At 41.7% G+C, this 20,823-nt stretch overlaps 1 protein-coding gene across 1 annotated transcript in view; it reads right to left on the bottom strand.

The window, feature by feature from the left end:
- gulp1a (GULP PTB domain containing engulfment adaptor 1a) overlaps positions 1 to 20,340 on the bottom strand; it is a 92,719-nt gene extending 72,379 nt beyond the window's left edge. Inside the window, exon 1 of the mRNA XM_080497551.1 lies at positions 20,217 to 20,340. The gene's annotated coding sequence lies outside the window, so the exon portion shown is untranslated. The remainder of the gene's footprint in view (positions 1 to 20,216) is intronic.
- Between the last annotated feature and the right edge of the window lie 483 nt (positions 20,341 to 20,823).

Raw genomic sequence — 20,823 nt, forward strand, 5'->3', positions numbered from 1 at the left:
ACTCCCAGTCCATATTCGCGTAGGACCTAGTAGTTTTATAGTTCAGAGTCACTCGTAATAGAAATACAACTCCATTGTCTGTCCACATGAAATTTCCATGTATGGACGATGTGTTTTTTTTTTTTTTTACTTGAAACGCCATATTAACGGAATCTTAGTCAGGTGGAGTGCTTTCCAGGGGGCAGATACCATAGACAGAGGGTTCACTCAACACCAAGTACAATAAGCCTCAAACTACAAACAGTGAGTTTATCTCACACTGTTGATTTCTAGCATTACCACGTAGTTAAAGTTCTCTGTGGAGTTTTCCAATCTTTTTAAACTTTGACAACGTCAGATTTGCTTAATTTTACAAGACCTAATGCGTGCATCATTCTTGCTCCCCAACCTGGGACCAGTAGGATTTGTCTGGAGTCAGCGACAACGAGTGAAGGTACAATGTGAGCGGTAACAAAGCAGAAATGAAGAGAAGGTGCATTTCATTTATTCAAAAGGCTTCGCAGAGGCCAGGCTGAGATGAGCTCGTAGATGAGGCGGCAGGTCAGACGGGTACACAGGCAAAGTGATTAGCATCCATCACTGTCTGTCTCTCCGTGACAGCGACAAGGGCTGTGACAGATGAAGGGTGGAACAATCTAGAGGTGGAACAGCGAGACACAGGAGGAGAGAGAGAGACGCCCAGGAGGGTCGGGAGGTGACCCCTGGTTGTCCAATGGAATGACAACTTTGGGATATTGGCCTGTAAAGGTTGAGATAAGGAAAATAAAAAGAAACTGTGCTTTGTGAAGATGTCAGCGTAGGTTGGAATAGCTGTCGTCGTTGCACTGGTAAGACCTGCAGTGGAGACTCCACAGGTGGAAAATCAATACAGGGTCGTGATGAGAAGTTGTCACTGTAGGGGATACGCAAGTCTCAGCACAGCCAAGCATGCACACAGTTATCAACTGGCTTCTGTGCAAAAATACTGCATGGCAAAATTACAAGTGGAGCTGGGAACAAGACCAGTCCCCGATATTTTTGTCACACCGGTGTTACTAAAGACCTTGGCTAAGTGTCTGAAACATCTGACTTCTCTTTTTTTTCCACGGGCGACAAGTTTCAAAGCATTTTCAAATATGATTAAAGAACAGGCTTCCTCTGGTAAACCAAACCAAGACAGCTCCATTTGTTCCTGTGTATTTTGCGTGATCAAGTAGAGTTCAGGGCCTGTTAGTAAATAGAAGCTGAGGGGAAATATAAAAGCTTCACATGCTCAACAACACCTTGATGTGGAAGACGCTGGTGATTAATCCAAAATTCTAAATTAATTGATCAAGTCTTACATTAAATGTGTTTCATGGTATTTTTAATTTGTTTTGTTTCAACTAAAATTGCAGCATCAAAACTACAAAAGCCAGAAAACAGTTACTGTGTGCATCAGTTTGAACGTAGCTTCTAACACAGTTTGCTCAAACATCTTTGAATGGGAGTAGCTTCTATTTGAGAAGCATCATTAGCCAACACTGCCCTATTATCTCAGAGTCAGCAGTACACACCGCCAATTACAGTGGAATCGCGTAGATGCCTGCATTCCGAGTATCATTGCTCACCACATTTGGTAATTCATTTTCACAAAATAATTGGTATGCGCTGCCTTTTTCAACTCGTTTTGATATTGGACTGTAGTAAGACACAGAAAGCTACAACATGTGAGGTTTAAAAACAAATCCTACATATTTTCTAATATCATTTCAGTCCAATTTCACTGAATATGAAAAGAAACACAAAAGATCTGAGGTGGTATTTATAGCCAGAATGTCCTCCAAAGGCTTTTTATTTGCCTTTATCATTTTTGAAAACTTCTCAGCATGCATTTTATTTTTCTTTGAGAAAGTTCAGTCAATACTTATTCAAATCTTACAAATATGTGGTCCTCTACTTGAGTGAAGAATGGGAAAATAGTTTCCCACCTCTGGAGCGAAGACCGTTTTTACACATTTTATCATGATGAGCTTGACCAAAGGCCATCCTGGGGTTTACCGTCTGTCTCTTTCATGTTTTGGGCTCTCTCCTGAACTTGTCTCCATGTTTTATGTCTGACTGATGTACTTATGTTCAAGCTCCTACCGTATGTATGGACTTCTCAAAGTCTGGAACCCGGACCACATCTGGACCCCACGGCAAGTCGGTTCGTATCTTGTGTGATCAATGTAAAACATGTGGTTTCTTAAAATCATTGTTTTGTTAACTATTGGTTATATTGAATGCACTTGTAACTGAGGAATCATACATGACAATCTTGTACTCGGCTTTTTGCCTCTCGTCATCAGCGTTTCAGCTGTGGGAAGCGCTGATGAGACACAGAAGACAAGAAAACAAAGTGATGCCATGATTGACAGCAACTAGTAGCAGAGCGGTACAGGCTAATGCAGTTCTATCAGCCTGAGAAGTAATTATAGGCAGAGTCAGGTAGGATGAATGTGAAAAATTACTTGGCGGAAAGAAAAAAAGCTTGTGAGTGAAGTGAATTGTTAAAACTTATCTTTCCAGACTTCTAACATTCAATCGATCACAGAATATGGACCTTTGAGAAATACGTCTGTGCATTGGCCTCCAGCTCTGCTTATGAAGTATTGTTGATCACAAGGTACTCAGCGATCTTCTAATCCTTTATGGGCTGTCAGGTTATGTGTTTATCCTGTTGCTCTTAGGTACAGACACCATCAGTCCAAATTCATATTTTCCTCCTTTTAAATGTATTTTTCTTTTTCAAAGAAAGGATGGGTTCTATTCAGACTCTAAAGCCTTCAGAGACTAACTTGTGATTTGTGGCACTCCGCGGTACAAAAACAAACCTGACTTGCCCTCCGGTCATCATTTGTGATGTCAAAACATCAAGTTTCCAAACCGCCAACTGCAACCTTTGGTCAGTCATCCAAGCGTGACTTTAGAGGTTTGTGTTGGTTGTTTGTCTTTAAAAGCCAAACACTTTTTTCACACAATACGCTCGAAGGAATCATCATGTTTTGAAATAACCTCCACAGAAGTCTGGCCCGTGTGGTTGATAAATGCACTTGTTCGCTGGAGAGTCAATGGCACCAAATCTGGCCTTACACACCAGTGAACCGAAATGAGTCACTCATGACAGTTAATGTTGAAGTTGGAGATTATTGATGAATCGAGAACAACTGCTTGAATCAGAGGTTCCCATGAGGGCCTCAGGGAGATCACAGATCACACATCTGAGGATTAGATTTACACATGCCGTATCATCTCTAAGTTGCCCAAAGTTCCCAGCTCAAATTTTGAAACACATTTGAACAGCATTGAGGTCAAGAACAGCATCTATGTGATAAAAAAAAAAAAAAAAAGTTCTTTAATTCGGTGTAATCATTCATTTCTTTGAGAGTAAAGAAACACAATTACCCCACGAAAACCATTGTGAAACAACAAAGACTCACTGAAAAATAGATACTGATGCAATGATCAGAAACACATTTACATTTTGAAAATGTTCAAAGAAAACCACATTAGGCCACTTTCTAGAATCCAGATCAGATGTGGGAAACTCCCCATTGTTTTTACTTTTAAGGCTTTTACTGTTGCCTGATGGTGAAGGTAAGTCTGGCACTAGTTGCCCTAAGGGTTTTGGTAAGTTAGAAAAAGAACTCCACAACCGTTTTCAGAGGGAATCTCAAAGGACAAACGCAAAACTGAGAAACAATATCTTAAAATAAACAAAATCAACGCAAACTAAATGGCTTTGAGTAACCATTTCTGGTAAGTAGTATATACAGCATTAACAAGGATATTGTCTGTCGCCTCCCCACCTACCTCTTTCTTCAATATTCCCTCTTTGAGCATCCCCACCCTTGTCGTGAACGAAAATAAATAAATAAAACAAGTTAACCTACATGGGACAATGGCTACAGCTGCTGGCGGTGCCAGTTGGCCACACTATGACGTCACTTGACCCCCACCGTATATCTGGAAACAGTGATTCAGCCATGTCTGACAACATGGCAACGATGACCTTGTAAGCGCTGCTTCCACGTAACTTTGTAGAAGTAAAGGCTTCAGTAATTCGAGGGAATATGCTGAGGCTGAAAATCTGAACCTCCAGAGTGCTGCATTCGGCAAAGAGCCTCGTACCTCAGCAGCATTCAAAATTTGATGTCAGTGAAGCTTTTTTCCCCTAAAACAATGTATATTTTTAGGATAATGTTCCAATTAACTAAAATATGTGCTGATTTGGACCATTTCTAAGTGCTTATTAATTTTTGGCTGGTCTAAAATACAATTTCTGTTTGCTGACGAGGAAATTATTCCCCAGAAACATCCACAAGTTTGATACCGGATGCATGTGAATAACTATATAATAAATGTATTTAACAAACAAAGCTGTGCAGATTAGCCTACTACTCACAGTGATCTGCATAGTTTCATGAGACAAATACAAGTGAGTACAACATAAGAGCTGGATGTGCCTCTTATCTTTTCAAAGTCCTTCTGTCTAACAAAGAACAAGGTAATGAGTTGAACTGTGGGAATACTGCAGGAAACAAGTATATATATATATATACGGAACTTTTCTTGTGTAAGGTTAATGCTGATAGGATTTTGCTGAAAATGCAGTTGTCAGAAAACGCAGCCAGCTTCGATATAGTCCCAGTTTTAGTTTCCAACCTGTACTTGTGAACTCTTCAGCTGCAGTACAGTGGGACAATTTCACACAACTCTACAGAGCACAGCGTGGGGGGGCTGATCTGACAGGGTTCGATGTCAGGGAGACGACTCTGGCAGGCACACAGTATGAAGCACTCTATTCTTGCTCCAAAATAAAATAAAGAAAACTTTAAAATGACGGCAGTGCGAGTTCAGTGAACAAAAAGATGAAGACCAAGGTAATGACTCCGACAAAGGACACGAAGTAATTATATCTTGAGTCAATTACCTCACAAGACTTATTGGCATTCCAGAGTAACCATCAACTACACTGACTAGCTGGTTAAAAGCAGACGATCAATCTATTTGAGATCGAAAGATTAAAAATCTGATGGGAGCGGTTGTTTTGAAAGCGTATTAAAGACTGGCGAGTTGGCGTGTGCCAAAAACAAGACTGAAATAGATTGCAATGCGAGTGCTACAGTCGTCTCAAATTTAGGTTCCTTGAATATTTGAAAAGACACGAGTTCACATAATTTTATGGCAATGGTGAAGTTCTATAAAGGGCAACCCTTTGTCGTCAGTGTATTTCATGACTGCGGGGGGGTTTTCTTTTTGGCATTTGCAGCTGAAATGTGAGAAGCCACTAAAAGTAGGGAGTGCTGTACTTTAACAGTGTTGAGCATACAGCGTCAAGAGGCTTATTTGTTAAAAAAAATTATAATAATCTGCTGGGCATCCAGTGATTCTATGATGAAATATGAAAACATGCCAGATAAGCAAGCTGTCCAAGAGCCAGGATTTCAGGTTGATCTAATCAGATGTTCTTTTTCTTGTTGTGTCTCTGAAAAAAAAAAAAAAAAAAAAAAAAAAATGAAAGAACAGGGAGAAGGAAAAGTTGCTCACTCCAAAACAAAAACAGGGAGTTTTCGGCGTGGGGCGTGTCGGCACACTTAGCAATTCCAAACAAAGATAAACAACATTGTGACATCATTAAATTGAGACAACAAACGTGTTGTTGTCAACAGCATCAGCAACAACAAGTAAACAGCACTGAAGTCATGCTTGTGTCTGCAATCGGAAAGCCACATTGTAACGAGCCCAAATAAATCTAATTAGTTTTAATGTGAATGATCTTTGTGGCGGAAGCTTCCAGGCTGATAGTGTGGGAGAGAATAAATAATGGACTTGAGAAGTATTTACTCCAGACTGCAGCCTTGGCAAAAAAAAAAAAAAAAAACCCTGCTCCGACACATAAATAGGCATCAGGGGTCTGGGAGGATGAGATACGCCGTCTACTCAGAGGATGAACAAAGAAATCATCCTCCTAACTAAAGTGCTAAACAATACCAATAAAATGCACACAACGCCTGCCAGCTCATTTCCGGAAGGTGGATAATGCAGTCATGTTGTCTTGAGTGGATAAAAAAAAAAAAAATAGCTAACTGCAAAGAGTCGGGCCGGCTCTGTGAAATTAAGGGCACTCATCGGGAAATAAAAGAACCATTAAAAGTTGTCTGTTTTTCCAGCCACAACAAAATGACTTCTTGAATTAAAGCGAGGACACATTAGGCAGATTTGTCTGGGGGTGCAAGACTGAGAAAAACATGTTTAAAAAGCCTGAGCCAACTTGGATCAGCCTTGGCGACATTTCTCACCATCAGCTTTGAGTTCTGTAGCAAACCCCGGATTTGCGGTTATTCGAAGGATCCGAGTACCAAATCTATTTTCAAGAATGCCACCAACTTCCGGATGTGATGCGGACCATGGAGGCCTTTCGAAATTTCTGTAATTACTGTGATACCAAGGCTTAGCGCACGAGCCCTCGTGAATATAACAAATGTTACTGTGCCATGTTTGCGTGAGATGACTTTTAAGCTGGAGCTCCTCATCTTATCAGCCGACCTTGTCGGCATCTTTGTTTACAATCCTGTTATTTAATCATCAAGATGGGTGCACAAAGAGGAAAAAGAGAAGGAGTGGAGTGGAGCGCTTCTCATTATATTATAGAGTTTTAAACAATTATGTCATTACATGGCAATGTTTTGAAAACGATGTTGGTTTAAATGGTAAAGGGCTGAACTGTTGAGAACAGTGTAGTTTTCATGTTGGTCCACTTGTGGGTGCTGTTGGTTTTTTTTCTCTAATTAAAGCACACATATGGAGCAGAGAACAATACCTTATAAACATTGGCGAGTACACGGACATTCATGTGCACAGACGATGAAGTTGAATAGCTATTACGGGTAACTCAACGATAAAACTGCAAAGTCCAATGAGAGTTTTATTCTCCGTCTACATATAGATCGTTTTAAAAAGTTGCATGTGTGCATCCCCCCTCCATCCTGTTACCATGGAGATGGAGTCAGAGTGTTGGGAGGCGTTTTCAAAAAAAAGTTGTGTTTTCAGCAGCTCCGTCATTGTGTTAACCAAACCCCAAAACTCAAAGAGAGTTTTGCATTTTTACATGTCATGTGAACAAGGCCCGAGTCTCTCAGATGGTGGGACTTTAAATAAAATGTGGCTAGGAGCTACGAAATAACGAGTCATTAATGTTCATGCAAGAACATCTTTGGAGGGAATAAGTAGCGAGTGGATTTTTCAGATGAAAATGAAAGAAAAATCACAGTTCGCATTCAATCTTAATCTTACTGTATATAAATCAATGCAGCAAGGACAGGTTTCAAGTAATGTGCCTTCTTTACTTGGAAAATAAATAGGTTCATGATTATCAACTGCAGGAATGTGTGAGTCCACTTTAAATGAGTGATATTGTGCAAAATTCACTTTCTAAGAGTTGTCCAACAGCAATATGCATCCCCATACCTTGGAACGATGTCACGGAAGCAAAGAAAGTCTATCATCCCTCTCTCTGGCTTGTTTAAATTTTTTTTTTTTTAATGTGTTGTCCAGTGTTAATATTTAATGTATGATCAAAGTAAAAGAAGAGAGAGTCCCTCATGGCTGGGTAGTTTATTTTGCACTGCGGGATGTATTAGGCATGAGTCTACCAAGTCGCCACATGGTCTTTATCATACACGGCAAGCGGTAGGAATACAAATGCAGACCAAAGAGAGAGATTTCCCCCGTCGGATGTAGACCTCTAACAGGCAAGGACAGAAGGAGTGCTCCTTCCCCAGATTTCCACAGAAAATGAAAGAGTGCATGCGGTGAATATGTCAGTAGAAACCCCACTGAGGTGACAGCGAGGCGTTGATAGACAACGCGCATGAAGGCAAAAACCTTGGCTGTAATTCGCCTTCGGTCTATTTTTAGACGCGGTCACTATCAAATTTTGATAGCTAATTGTGAGACGCTGCGTTCCTCATCCCATTAGCTTATCTCGTACAAAGATGGGAGCCCGCTCATCAGGAAATTACAATTGCGGGAAGATTTTCATTAATGGAAACGTATGAAAAAAAAAAAAAAAAAACGTTTTTAAGCAGCCATCGATGTCATTCTGCAGACTGCACACTCGATGCCAGAGGTCAGCAGTGGCATCCGTTGAAAGAAGGAAACCAAATAAGTGGCTAAGCATGTGAGGCGGCATGACTCATTTCAGAGCAGTTAACAAGGCCCGTATGACGGATAGGAAGAGGGCGCCGCGTGTGGAGCCACACGCAGAGTGAATCACGTCGGCCGCATTAAATCAAATCAGTAGATGTGATTCGCCTCGAATAAGACGGCTGAAGATTGAAGCACAAATGTAAAAAGGCAGACGGGAGCTCGCCTGCTCACTCCCCCCCCCCCCCCCCCCCAACCAACTGGGTTGTTTGTTTCCTTTGTCTCCCATGTGATTGATTTGTAAAATCAATCTGATGCGCGGCAGAGTCCGAACTTTTCCTCCAAATGTCAATAGCCGAGCCGTCGTACTCGCCTTTACCTGTCTGCAACCACAGACACCCACTCTCCAAATTAATAACTCAAACAATCCTCCAAATTACTTTGCGGTGTGACAGGTTTGAAATAGCTCATTGAAATGCATATCATGGCCGGAGCTTCAAAGGTTTGATCTGAAGCACTGAACGAAGGAAGGTAGTGTCAGAAAATGTATCTGCGACAATAATCGACTGATTATCAAAGGGAAGGCACAAAGAGACTTTAATGAGTTTCTTGAATGAACAGGGCCCGTTCATCTTTTTTTTTGTGGGGTTTTTTTTTGGGGTTTTTTCCACCGGTTATTCAGGTCTGGGACTCACCAGGCGAAGCGGCCGCAAGACTTCAGGCAGAGCAGCCTTGATGTTGCACCCTTACAGTGTCGTACATGAAATGATTTATCGGCTCATTAGTCAGCCACCTGGTCGGTTGTGTTGGCTTTTAACAGTTCTTGTTGTTTGTTTCAAAAACTTCGTCACCGAAAAAGAATGTGCGCCAATAACAAAAAAGACAAATTCATCCGATCGTCTCACAGCTTCAACAGCAGGAAGTTGTTCCAATTCCAAATGTTAATGCCTATGCCAATGGAGTTATTTTGCAGAACAGATGCATATCCTATCATCTTTGGAAGAAACTGCCATGCGTTCCAGACATATGATGGGGATTTATGATGACACTGATAACCGGTATCAGATCCTGATATCATGCGATGACAAAAGTATGACAGACTGTAAATTAAGTTCTGCAAAAACGAATTCGTAAAACACCAGAGACATTTGGACCAGCAGAGTTACCCCGATGTTGCTCATTAGTTTAACTGCTCAGTGGCTAGAGTAAGAACAAGTAGCTAAAGGCTTGCTTGTTACATGTATTTGTCATTTTGAAAAGTGTTATCGGCTCATCCCTACTTTAAATGTGGGTTAAAATCTCTCGTGCACTCAGAGGCGTGAGGTGGAAGACTATTGTAATGATCCTGTGACCAAAGCCTTACAACACTTTCAGGACCCTCGCCTAACTTCCTACTGCTGTTATGAGCTACAGTTGCTAACAACCAATAGAAATGCAGTAGGAAATAAAGAGATGATCAAAGCAACACAAGCACAGCACCAAAACAATAGTTTTAGATCCACAAACAAGAAAAAAAAGAGGAATAATGCTCGTCTAGTAAAGTACATTGTAGAACTTGTCCCTGCTAATTCAACTTTACTCAAATATATTAAATCTACATTGCGAAGTGGAGTGTAATACAATTATCAGCATGTAAAAACCACATCAGATTTCAATGTGTTGTATCAGAGGGAATGTCAATGAGCAGCATATATCAAAAAGCAGTTAAGGATATTGAACTTCAAGATGAAGTTATAAACTTAAACATAGCATTAAAAAAAGAAAAGGAGAATTTCTTTATTCCCCTTTCAAATTGTGTCACATTTAAAAAAATAAATAAATAAAACATTTGTGGGATGGGCAGCATAGATGGGTGTGTGAACGACAGCTTATTCTGCATTTTGTATTGTTGTGGGGAAAAGCAGATTAGTATGTGTGGCGTCAATACTTTCATCCACGCATGAGCTTTTGTGGGTAATAACAATGCTTGTCATTTACATGCAGGTGGCTCATGGGATTGACTTGCTGGTTGTTTGTTATTGTCATGCAGATGCTCTCGAATGGTAATCATCCGAGCGTCTGCATATGTTGAATGAATACAATGATGTTCTTAAATTACCAATATGCTTCTCCAATCAAATCAAATCCATCAAACAAGAACCGACGACACAAAAAAATCTGTTTGGCATTAGCAGAGAAGACTCGTTTTTCAAGGTTGCGACCCACATTTACTCATGCTACAAATGCATGTCCTTTACATGCATCTAAATGGATGCACTGCATAGGAACATAAATTCCCCGACTTCCCCAGCTGTCTAATTTAGGGACTCTGCCCATTTTACCACATAATGTGTTAGCTCCTCTCTGTTGACAGCTCTGCCTTCATAAAAACCAAGTCACATTTCCCCAGCGGGACAAAAAATATCTACTTAATCTCATCTAATGCAATCTTTTCATATTTCTTTTGCTCTATTTAATAGCCCACTGAGCAATAACATCAGCTGTCTGCTATGAATCCTATTAGCATACATAGCATGAGCACGAGTTTATATTTTATTGTAAACACAGAGGAGTAGTATTCGCATTTATGGCAAATACTCAGGGAGAAATGACGGCTGTAAAAGGTGTCAGCCTGTACGTTTACTCCGAGCTGTGACTGATGTGTATTCATTTCTGTTCAACTCGCAGAGAAACGCAAGGAAAATCTACAAAAACTCAATTACATCGTGGGGAATTATGGTCAAAACACCCACGGGCTTGGCAACAAATCAAACTCCGGCCGTGTCTGAGGACCTTATTAAAGAAATTACCTCAGATCTATATGTCCACAAGGTTAAACCCATCAGTCCAGCAAGATTGCAAGATGCAGCGTGTTATGTAAGCATTAATAAGTTGCCTTTTCAAAAATAAATGAGCTAAGCTGTGTGCACGAGCGCGCTCGACGGAGACGGGTGATCACCGACTCAGAGAGACTCTGATGATCCCGGTTTTGGCCATAAATGCAACCCTTGACCCCCGTCACAGCTCTGCCGGTACGACCACAGCCTCCCACAGCTGCGTCGTCCTGCATCGTTTTTATCATCCTCCTCATATTTTAGTGCCAAAAGCAAATCCGGCACGGACAAATCCTGAGCAGACGCTAAATGCTGATCGTGTGCGGACAAGCGTGGGAAATATTTCACAGAAAAAGCAATTTCCATCTTGGTTAGGTGATGTGGGATCCCAGGAGCGAGGCCAATAAGAGGCTTCGTTTATCATGCTGAAAGTTTTCATTACCACCAGCACCTTGTTCCATTCACTTATTTGGCAGACTTATTTACCCTTGACTCATTTGGCTTTTTATTTTCCGAGGAGGGGGGGGAATGTACGACTGCTGTAGACAGTCGATACAGGCTAGAAAATGTACCATGAGCCGGGCTCGTTTAATTTTAGTTTCGGGCATTTTATATAGTCCCACTTTCTCTTATTGGACGACATTCCATTCCATTAGTCTTGACAAGACTTCCAGTGAGTTACTAGGCGTTGGTTTGGATGCAGGAGAAGCCAAACGTGTGTTTAAGCCGAAGGGTTGCATGTAAAAAAAAGAATATATGCAGGAATTTTAAAAAAGTTTGCTTACTTATTGTGATTGTGGAGCCAAATGACCTTCAGGAGCAGCAAACTAATGGCTGAGATTTGGTGAGTCTAATTTGTTCTGGCACGCCAAAATGGTGATGCATTTTTAAAACTTTCAGAAACGCTGACTCAATTGTGATTATGCCTAAAAATATTTGGGGTTTTTTTTACCCACAGTGAGGGCTTTTAAAAGTTTCTAATAATATTGTTACGTGTACTTGTTTGGCCTGGATCAAAAACCCGCAAATATTTAATCTTCATACTGGCGCCTCATGCATATATGACCAATTTACTGCAAGTTTAAAATTTGAACATCGTAGTATGTAACATTTAAGTGTTTCTTCCATAAACCCAATGTGAATATAAATAGTTCCACACTGAATGCAGTTCAAATGGAGGAAACCAGCAGTAAAAAAAACGGTATTCCCTGCTGCTTTAAAGGCTATGGTTGGTTTAATGCAAGGTGCAAGGGAATGCATTATGTTAATGACTTTGCAAAGCAAACAATAATGTGTGCAATCACAGACTTACACGAGTACAATCTTTATGCAATGTTCTCTGTTAACTCATAACAAATGATGGCAGGGAGTTCCAAAGCATACGGTATTAAAAATTATATTTATACAAGGTCAAAGCAACAATCACCACACTCAGTTTTTCTTTATGTCAGGGTGAGCAACGCATCATGCAAGAACAAAAATAAACATGAAATATAGAGCACAACTGAAGAGAGACATGCCAAGATTAAAAGCAGCTACAACACACTAAGCTGAGATAACATAAGGGTGCGAACACTGTTCATCGAAAACTTTCACCCTTTTTTTTTTTATTTGGTCCACTTTCCCACTGCATTTGTGAATGTGGACCAAACCACTGCGACAAGGTCACACAGTTACATCACCTTCTCTTTTGAGGCCCTCCAGCCCCAAATAAACACAGCTTAGGAATTAGAAAGCCACACGGTAATGTAAAGTAAAAGAATGGATATTCATCCCATTAAGCCCACTTCACACAAGAGCAATTTAAAAACATCATTCTTCCTGTGGGCGACCACAAGCAACTACGATATACCGTCACCTGTCCATATATGGAGAAGTGCCTGGAGCTCATCATTAGTCTACATCAGAGTAATGATGTCCTGCAGGACATTTTATAAGCTTCTTTTTTAATTTTTTGTTTTCCTCAGCTTCTTCTAGCTCACGCTGTCGTTTGCTGTTTTGTGTTTTCTAATTAAAATGCACCTCAATCACAAGAATTAAATATATTATATATGCAGTTAAGTAAAATAAGCAAAGCTCAACTAAGCTTAAACTAAAACAGATGTGGCAAGAAAAGAGACATTTCAAGAGAAAACGTATTGTATTGTTTTTGAGTTTTCGTTTCGTGGCGACATGGCAATGGCAGAAATAGTGTAAATGATGTGGGTTTTCATGTTGGGCCACCACTCGCTTGACTAAAGTTCCACCTTGTGAGCAGTTTTCGAAAAGTTACGTGTTCAGTGGATGCAAGCAGCACTGTCGCATAAACACGCACCCGAAACTCAACAGAGGTTCTGCGTTTTCACTTGGAAACATTTCTGTGTAAACGGCGCCGGCGGTTCAGAGTTCAGACTGGTTCCTACAACTGATCCTTGTAAAAGTTCAAGCACAAAACCCAATGGTTGGTTTCATACAATTTCCCCAACAAGGTGCATTGTTAACAAATGTTGGAGCGCTGGCCTCCACAAACCTCTCCACCAGGACCGACGATGCACATGGTGATGAGCTCTGTGGGCTTTAAGCAGCAGAAAGTAGCACACAGTGTTATTTTCAAACATCAAAGCTCTGAATGTAAAATATACTTTTTTAAGTGCCTGGATTTTGAGCTGTATTTAATTTTTTTTTTACTCTTTGTAGGTCTTAATATGCTCCTGGAGTAACACATCATGCGGGCAAGAATGGGACTCCATTAGCGCCGGAATGAAGCCTTTTATCTAATGAAACAATGCCGGGCTCATCTAAGAAAGAGTGAGACAAAGGAAACACGAGGCAAATTTGGAAACAGGCAGCGACTCAAAGCCCTGTCGGCTGTCTCATCCGTCAAAGCTCCTGATTAATCGAGTTGTATCGGAAGTGCACATTCCATCACAGCGATGATGAGACAACACCTGAGCCCAGCGACACAAAAAACGATCAATTACTTCCAACGCAAAAAGGCCCAGATATTCCCGCACGAGACACGAAGGTATTTCCTTCCCACGCAGATGAGGATAAACAAGCTGATCCCATAAAAAAAAAAGAGACCTTATAATCCCACCCCCGCTCAGTTTTTGACTCCACAGGTTAACAGCTGCAATCGTCACGGCAGATGAGGAGTCGTTTGATGCTTCCCACGAAGGCTGAAGTCGCATCGGGGGTCTTTTTTTTGTTTTTTTGCAGCGATCTGACAGAAAACAACTCCGGGTGGGAAGATGAACCCGTTGAAAACAGAGTTTCTGGTGACATAGAGCAATCGGGAGCATGGGCGGGGTGTGATCGTGTCATCAGTCACGGTGCGATCACCAACTGATGGATGAAGTGCCTGTTGAACACTCGGAAGCATGCAAAGAGTACCGAAGCCTCCAATAAAGTAGCAATTTATGGTCTGAAAATGAAAATGAATGAAAATTGGTAAATAACCTCAGATTCATTTTACAGTTTTTAGTCCCCATTATTGCTTGTCTGATGAAACCTTGCAGGAAAAGAACGATCAAAATGAACAGAGGACCTTCGTGTGCTTAAAGCTGCCCAGTCTGTACACCAACAACCGCACATGTCAGGGTTGTTCGAAATTGACTCAGCAGGTAACAGATTGTGCTCGCCACCCACGCTGCCCTGCTAGCGATGAGAAATCCTGCTACAACTAACCTAAAGTCACATTTTCTTTGACTGCGTGGCCAAACATCCAAACCCCACAGCATCTCAAGCAATAAAATGATACCAATGAAATAAAGCTTTATCAATGTTGATAATTGGGACAAGAGTAAAAAGAAACAATTAGCAAATCGGACTTTCATATTACCGTATAATCTGGACTATAACAGTCTGTGAATTTGTTCCTCAGCTCTTAACCTTGTGCTTTAAGCCCACCATTAGCCCTTTTTTCAGTCAAATTAAAAAAAATATTCTTGTTTTTGGCAGTTACTCACAGGTTTTAATTTTAAGTTTGAATCATGCTGTGTAGCTTTCTCTTCTTAGCGACATTTTGCTTGCACTGTTGATCCACTATGGTAGAACCACAGCTTTTTTCAGAAGTACAGTAGCAGCATTGCATAGCAGTCTATTTTAATTTGTAAGTTACATTACCAGGCAAAAAAAGAAAAAAAGTTTAGCTATTATTCAGATGATTTTATTATAAACATAGCATCAATAGTTATATGTCCATTTTTGACTGTCGAAAGAATGCAATTATGTGATAAAGTCCCACAAAACGTGCATATTTTGCTATTTGATGCCAATTTCTAAACTTTATATTTACCCTATGTTTCACCCTAAAGACAAATATTTTGTAAAGTAGAACAGAACAATACAACTAATCATCAACAACAAAAGTCTGCATTAAGCATTTACTTATCATGTGATGTAATAAACACATGTCACAGAACATTGTGAAAAAAACGTAGATAAACGATAAACGATGCATCACCCGAGACCAAGTCAAGATCAAAACTTTAAATAGCTAAAATTGAGTCAAAACCAATATCTTGAAAATGTACACCAACACCAGGGTAAAGTAAAAATAAATAAATAAATAAATAAAAATGTTCTGCTGCCTCTTGAGTCCAAATCCATTGATGATCCCAACCTCTGAATTACTACTTGGTCAATCTCTAAAGACTATCATTTTAATTAATTATGTTTTGCATAAAAACTGTATATGTTGAACCAAATCAGTTACAGTCAATGTGCGAGATTAATGGGTTAAACTAACACATTAGAGCACAGTTCCACTCTATACAACAAAACCACATTAACCGTTTCCACTTTAACGGCTCCAAGTGTTGAGAAGAAACTCCACTTTAGCCTGGACACCAACTTGAAACACATCTATTCTATTTTCGCAATCCTGCAAAGTCATAATCATTAAATAATCATGCAGCATCTATTTCATCTGCCTGCAATTCCTTAACATATTCATTCAGGTCAAATCCCTTCCGGTGTACTAAACCAGAAAATTAACAGAAATGTGACATTTCCCTCACTTCTTCTATGTTTTCATCCACGGTTTGAAGTTTGACTGCGGCTCCGGGAGCATCTTTTTATGTAACATCTTAGAATTTTGTCCAGAAAAACAAGATTTAAAAAGAAAATTGGAGGCAAAATGATGAATGGATTTCACTTATATAGCACTTTTCAACTGCTTGAGCCAAAGAAAAATTACAGATAAAGCTAAATTATTTCAACGGCAGTTCCGAATAACTATAATAAAACTATAAAAAGACCTTAAAAGCCAACGGAACAACTTGTGTCGAGCCAATTTAACACAATGTAACTCGACTGAAACATTAAGTTCATGACAGCACTGTGGGATAATGTATTGCCATTAGCAAGATGATATACAACAGCACTAGGGTTATTCCAATAAAAAAAAAAAAAGATGACTGTATTTCAGGGAAAACAGAAGTACATCTGTTTTAAGCCATAAGGTGGCAGTGTTAAATCTACCCTCAGCAATTTCCTTTAGAGAAAAAGGACGTGACAGGAAGTCAAACTAATGTTGCACTTCCATCCATCCATCCAGACACCCAATAATGATGTTACTTTCTTGGAGAAAAAATAATTTAAAAAAGCCATTGAACGAACTGAAAATTGCCATTTATTTCACTTTTTATCACACATATGGTTGTGATGAAATATCCAACCAAATGTTCAAAAGTTGCAGCATTTTTGAGGGAAGCGATAGAATTTCTCCAAATGTATTCAGGTCTTTGTCAAATCCCCACAACAGTGGCGATTCTGCGTGTTCCATCCAGAAGGTCATTTAGTCTGTAACTAACATGCATTTGTGAAGCGTCTACTGAAACGATTTAAAGAAAACGACTCGGTTTGATACGTTTCCCAAATCATCTAGTAATCAGTCCATCCCTCCCGATCCGTATTCACACTCCATCCAGACGAGGATCTGGATCAGATCGAGGCCGGGCAGGTTCACACCGGACAACTCACTGGTCACATGGAGAAAAACAAATAGTTGGAAGCAACAGATTAACCACGATATGTGCCAAAACACTGGACGTAAAGGGCCGACGGAGTGAAGAAAGCAAGCCAAGTATGCAAAGGTTTAACAAGTGGACCAACAGCAGGAGGAGAGGTGGCAGCTTTATCATAATACTGTATCCTAAACGCCAGCCATTCCAGCTTGGAGAGTCGTTTGCAGAGATAGTATCTGACCCCCTGATTGGCTCCACATTAACTGAAGCGGTGCCTGATGCTTTAAGTGCACCTGCACCCATTATAATTTAGCCCCCCAGAGACAGCAGACACATTTCCAAAAGACAATAGCGCGACGCTATAAATATTTCACCCAGAGCTGTTAGCTGTTCCGACACAGTAAATCCCAAGGCGGTGACCACAAAGCGAGCCAGGGAGGAAGGAGAAGTTGCTGAAGCACAGTATGTGGACCGCCGTGAAATTTACACGATCTTTGTTTAAGGCTCTCTGAAATCAGCTGTCCGTGACCACTTTGTTCAGGCTCTGGCTGACTGCTGCGAGAGCCTGGGAGACGGGGAGGGAAGAAAAAAATATGCAATCTGCAAAAAGAGCCTCAAGGCTAATTCACCCTGATTTCACATGAGATGAGAGGAGCTATTCAATTACTGGTGCCAGGGCTCATTCGTGTGAATGTGTTGCGCCATCAACCTGTCCTGGGGATTTGTGAAACTGCGTTTAATCGCTGACCTCAACAAGTCTTCCCATGAACCTCCCCTCTCTACCCTCTTGATTTCACAACTGGAGAATACAATGGCTCCGTGACATGGGAAGGGTGGAAAAGCAGAAGTGCCCAGGCCCGCCTTATCCAACGGGCTAGCAGGGGCTGGAGCCCAGGGGCCTACTATTGTCAAGGGCCTATCAGAATTAAGGAAAAAAGGAAAAAGAAAAGATGATTGGTCGATTTACATGTCAATCACTTCACTTTGCTGCATGACGAACCGGATGATAGTGATGCGCTCCCACGTGTGTACCTGGAGTAGGCCCGCCCTACCTGGCCCAGAGGGCCAAATCAGATATAATCGAATTCCATATTATATTGTAATTTGTTTGTTTTAACTGTCAATCACATACAACTGACCAATTAGCTAGAATTTGTCATACATTGATGCTGTGACAAATTCTAACCAATCCAAGCGCATAGAAAGACGTAACTTATGTACGTAACGCATCTATTCACTTATAACACTTCTTGATAGCGACTCGTAGCGAGAGACAGAAATGTCGGGGAAGAAAAAGTTTGAGAGCGGTGCACAGAAAAGAAAGACGCAAAAGGAGAAGGAGCGTCGTGATAAAGAACTTATGAGCCATATGCCGAAGCTAATGGGCTTTTTTAAATCAAAAACCAGAGGTGGAACCAGCGCCGCGGACGCAGGCACCTCCACAAGCCTCGGCGAACTGGCACCCGCAGCCGCTGCAGCCAGTGACCCTGACACGGGAGGCGCAGGCCGCGCAGCTGACAGCGAGAGCGGAGAGGAGATTGTTGGCTCTCATTCCGGTGAGGAGGAGCTGCTAGAGGAGGTGCCACGGCCCTCCCCGTATAGCCAACCCCAGCCTTCAACCACTAGCTATGCAGCTGCCATTTCACCGCTACGCCCAGACGAGTCGGGGGAGGAGAGCGCGGACCAGGTAGGAGCAGAGACGGAAGGCGCCGCTGAAGCAGACACTCCTCCCGCAGCAGGAGGAGGAGTGGAAGAGGACTCGAACATTGTGGACCCCTTTCACTCAGACCCTGTTCGATGGGGGGAGCCTGCCAGTGTGGCAGAAAACGTACGTGGCTATTGGGCCAAAATGGGACCAGAACGCTGCCAGAATAAGGACGCTGATGTGTCTGCTTCAGAACGCCAGTTCAAAAGCCAGAAACGTTTTTTTTCCAAAAGCTATTTCATGCGCAAACTCATCAATGGGGAAAATGTACATAGAGAGTGGCTCTGCTATTCTCCACAAAGTGGGAATGTGTTTTGCTCGCCTGAGGTCAGGGATGCACCAAGAGAGACTTAGCCATCTTTCACTGATGTCACTTGAAAATGACATACTTCGTGACTTGGACTTTACGGACATAATTAAAGACTTCTCAACCAGAAAGTCAAGAAAAAGACCCTTTTAAGATGTATAGCTTTGCTCATATTTATTATTTCTGCCATATTTTTGAAGCATGTTTTCTGTTGTTTGCAAGAGACAGTCTGTTTTAGTTGAGTTGTAGTTGTTGTTTTTTTTAATTAAAGATTGAGATTTTGATACACATTGCAAGATGTCATTTAACATTTATTTTTGACACATGTAGGAGTTGCAGGGTTGGGTTTTTTTATGCGATTCGGGGTTAGGGTTTGCGCTCAGGGGGGGGGGCCTACAATTCTGTTCAAGCCCCGGGGCCTATGGGTACATTAAGGCGGGCCTGGAAGTGCCACATGCACCATCCACCAAGAGAGACGATTATTCTGCATTATTTTCTTTACTTGGATCTTTGGCGCTTCAGAGCATTTTCCAAAGTTATTATCTTGCGGAATCTCCTGCAGGGGAACCGTTATGGATGCGGGATGCGATGCCATTTAATCGCCGCCTCTTTTGATAGTGATGTGCAGCATGCCCCACATGAAGTCACACAAAGCAAAGTGATGAATAGCAGCGTGATCCAACGGGCTCGTATGCGAGCAACACGCGGAAAACGTGCGAAAAGAAAAAAGCGTCTTCGCAACATAAAGCAAAACAAATCAACTTGGTCGGTTAATATGCGTAAAACGTGCGTAAAAAGTAATGTTGCTTCGCTACAACACGTGAGCGCTGGTTTCTCCTTTACTGGTTTTCTCGGGGTTCTAAACACGCAAACACTTGTTTTAACTCGATAGAGGACGACGTCGAAGCGAGCGGAAAAAGAGGAAAAAGCAGAACTCGTTCGCTTCGCGTCCACCTTGCACGGACTTGCGCAACAAACTTTCCCCCGTTAGATTCAAGGAGCGGAATTAATTCCCTAAACTAAACAAACAAAAAAACAAAATAATAATTAACACCAAAAAAAAAACCACACACACATAAAAAACCACAGGCTTACTAAAAGTTTCCAGAAGCTGCGGTAAGTTGCCCGTGAGGGAGAGCAAATTGAGCAACAATAACACCGGCCGATAAAGTGGAGCAGCGAAGTCCGGGGAGCGGTGCGTGAATCTCGGCTTGGAGAGGCAGGCAGAGACTGGGGGGGTGAGGGGTGGCGGAAGGGAAAGAAAGAAAGAAAGCGAGAGGAAGGCGGGTACTCACACAGGAAAGAGCCAGAAACAAGTCCGAGTTGCCCCGCAGGAAATAATACAAGCCCACCGGGTCTGGAGCGGTGCGCACAGTCCGAGCTCCACATCCAGCAGCTCCTCCGCTCCTCCTCCTCTCCTCTCTCCTCTCCTCTCATCTCCTCCTCCTCCTCCTCCTCCTCGGCTTGCCTCCACAGCTGCTCGGTAAGTTTGTTGACGTCAGCGTGCATCGGGGCTCCGCCGGAGGAGCCGCGCGGTTCAAACGCGGGGAAAAAGAGGAGGGAGGAAGTCCGGGAGGAAGCTGCGCTCCACTGGGTGCAGAGCGACTCCACCGGGCGCAGCCCACTCAGCAGACAATGCGCCAGTGGAAACAATGGCTTGAGCTCGTCCCCAGCTGCGAAAATCCACGCAAAGCCACTTTATTCAGCACTCCTGCAGTATTATAGCTGCTTTGTTTTAAAGGTATTATATTAAATGGATAATACAGTGCTTATTCGCCATTGCATTTGTGAAACTATACTAAAATCAGGAAGAGAAAGTGATGAGTGGGGTCTTATTCATATTCCACATTAATAGCCTTTTTACATTTACAGCTCATTCTGAGGCCACACCATATTATATAT

Source organism: Blennius ocellaris, assembly GCF_963422515.1.
Source record: "Blennius ocellaris genome assembly, chromosome: 6".
Taxonomy (NCBI): Eukaryota; Metazoa; Chordata; class Actinopteri; order Blenniiformes; family Blenniidae; genus Blennius; species Blennius ocellaris.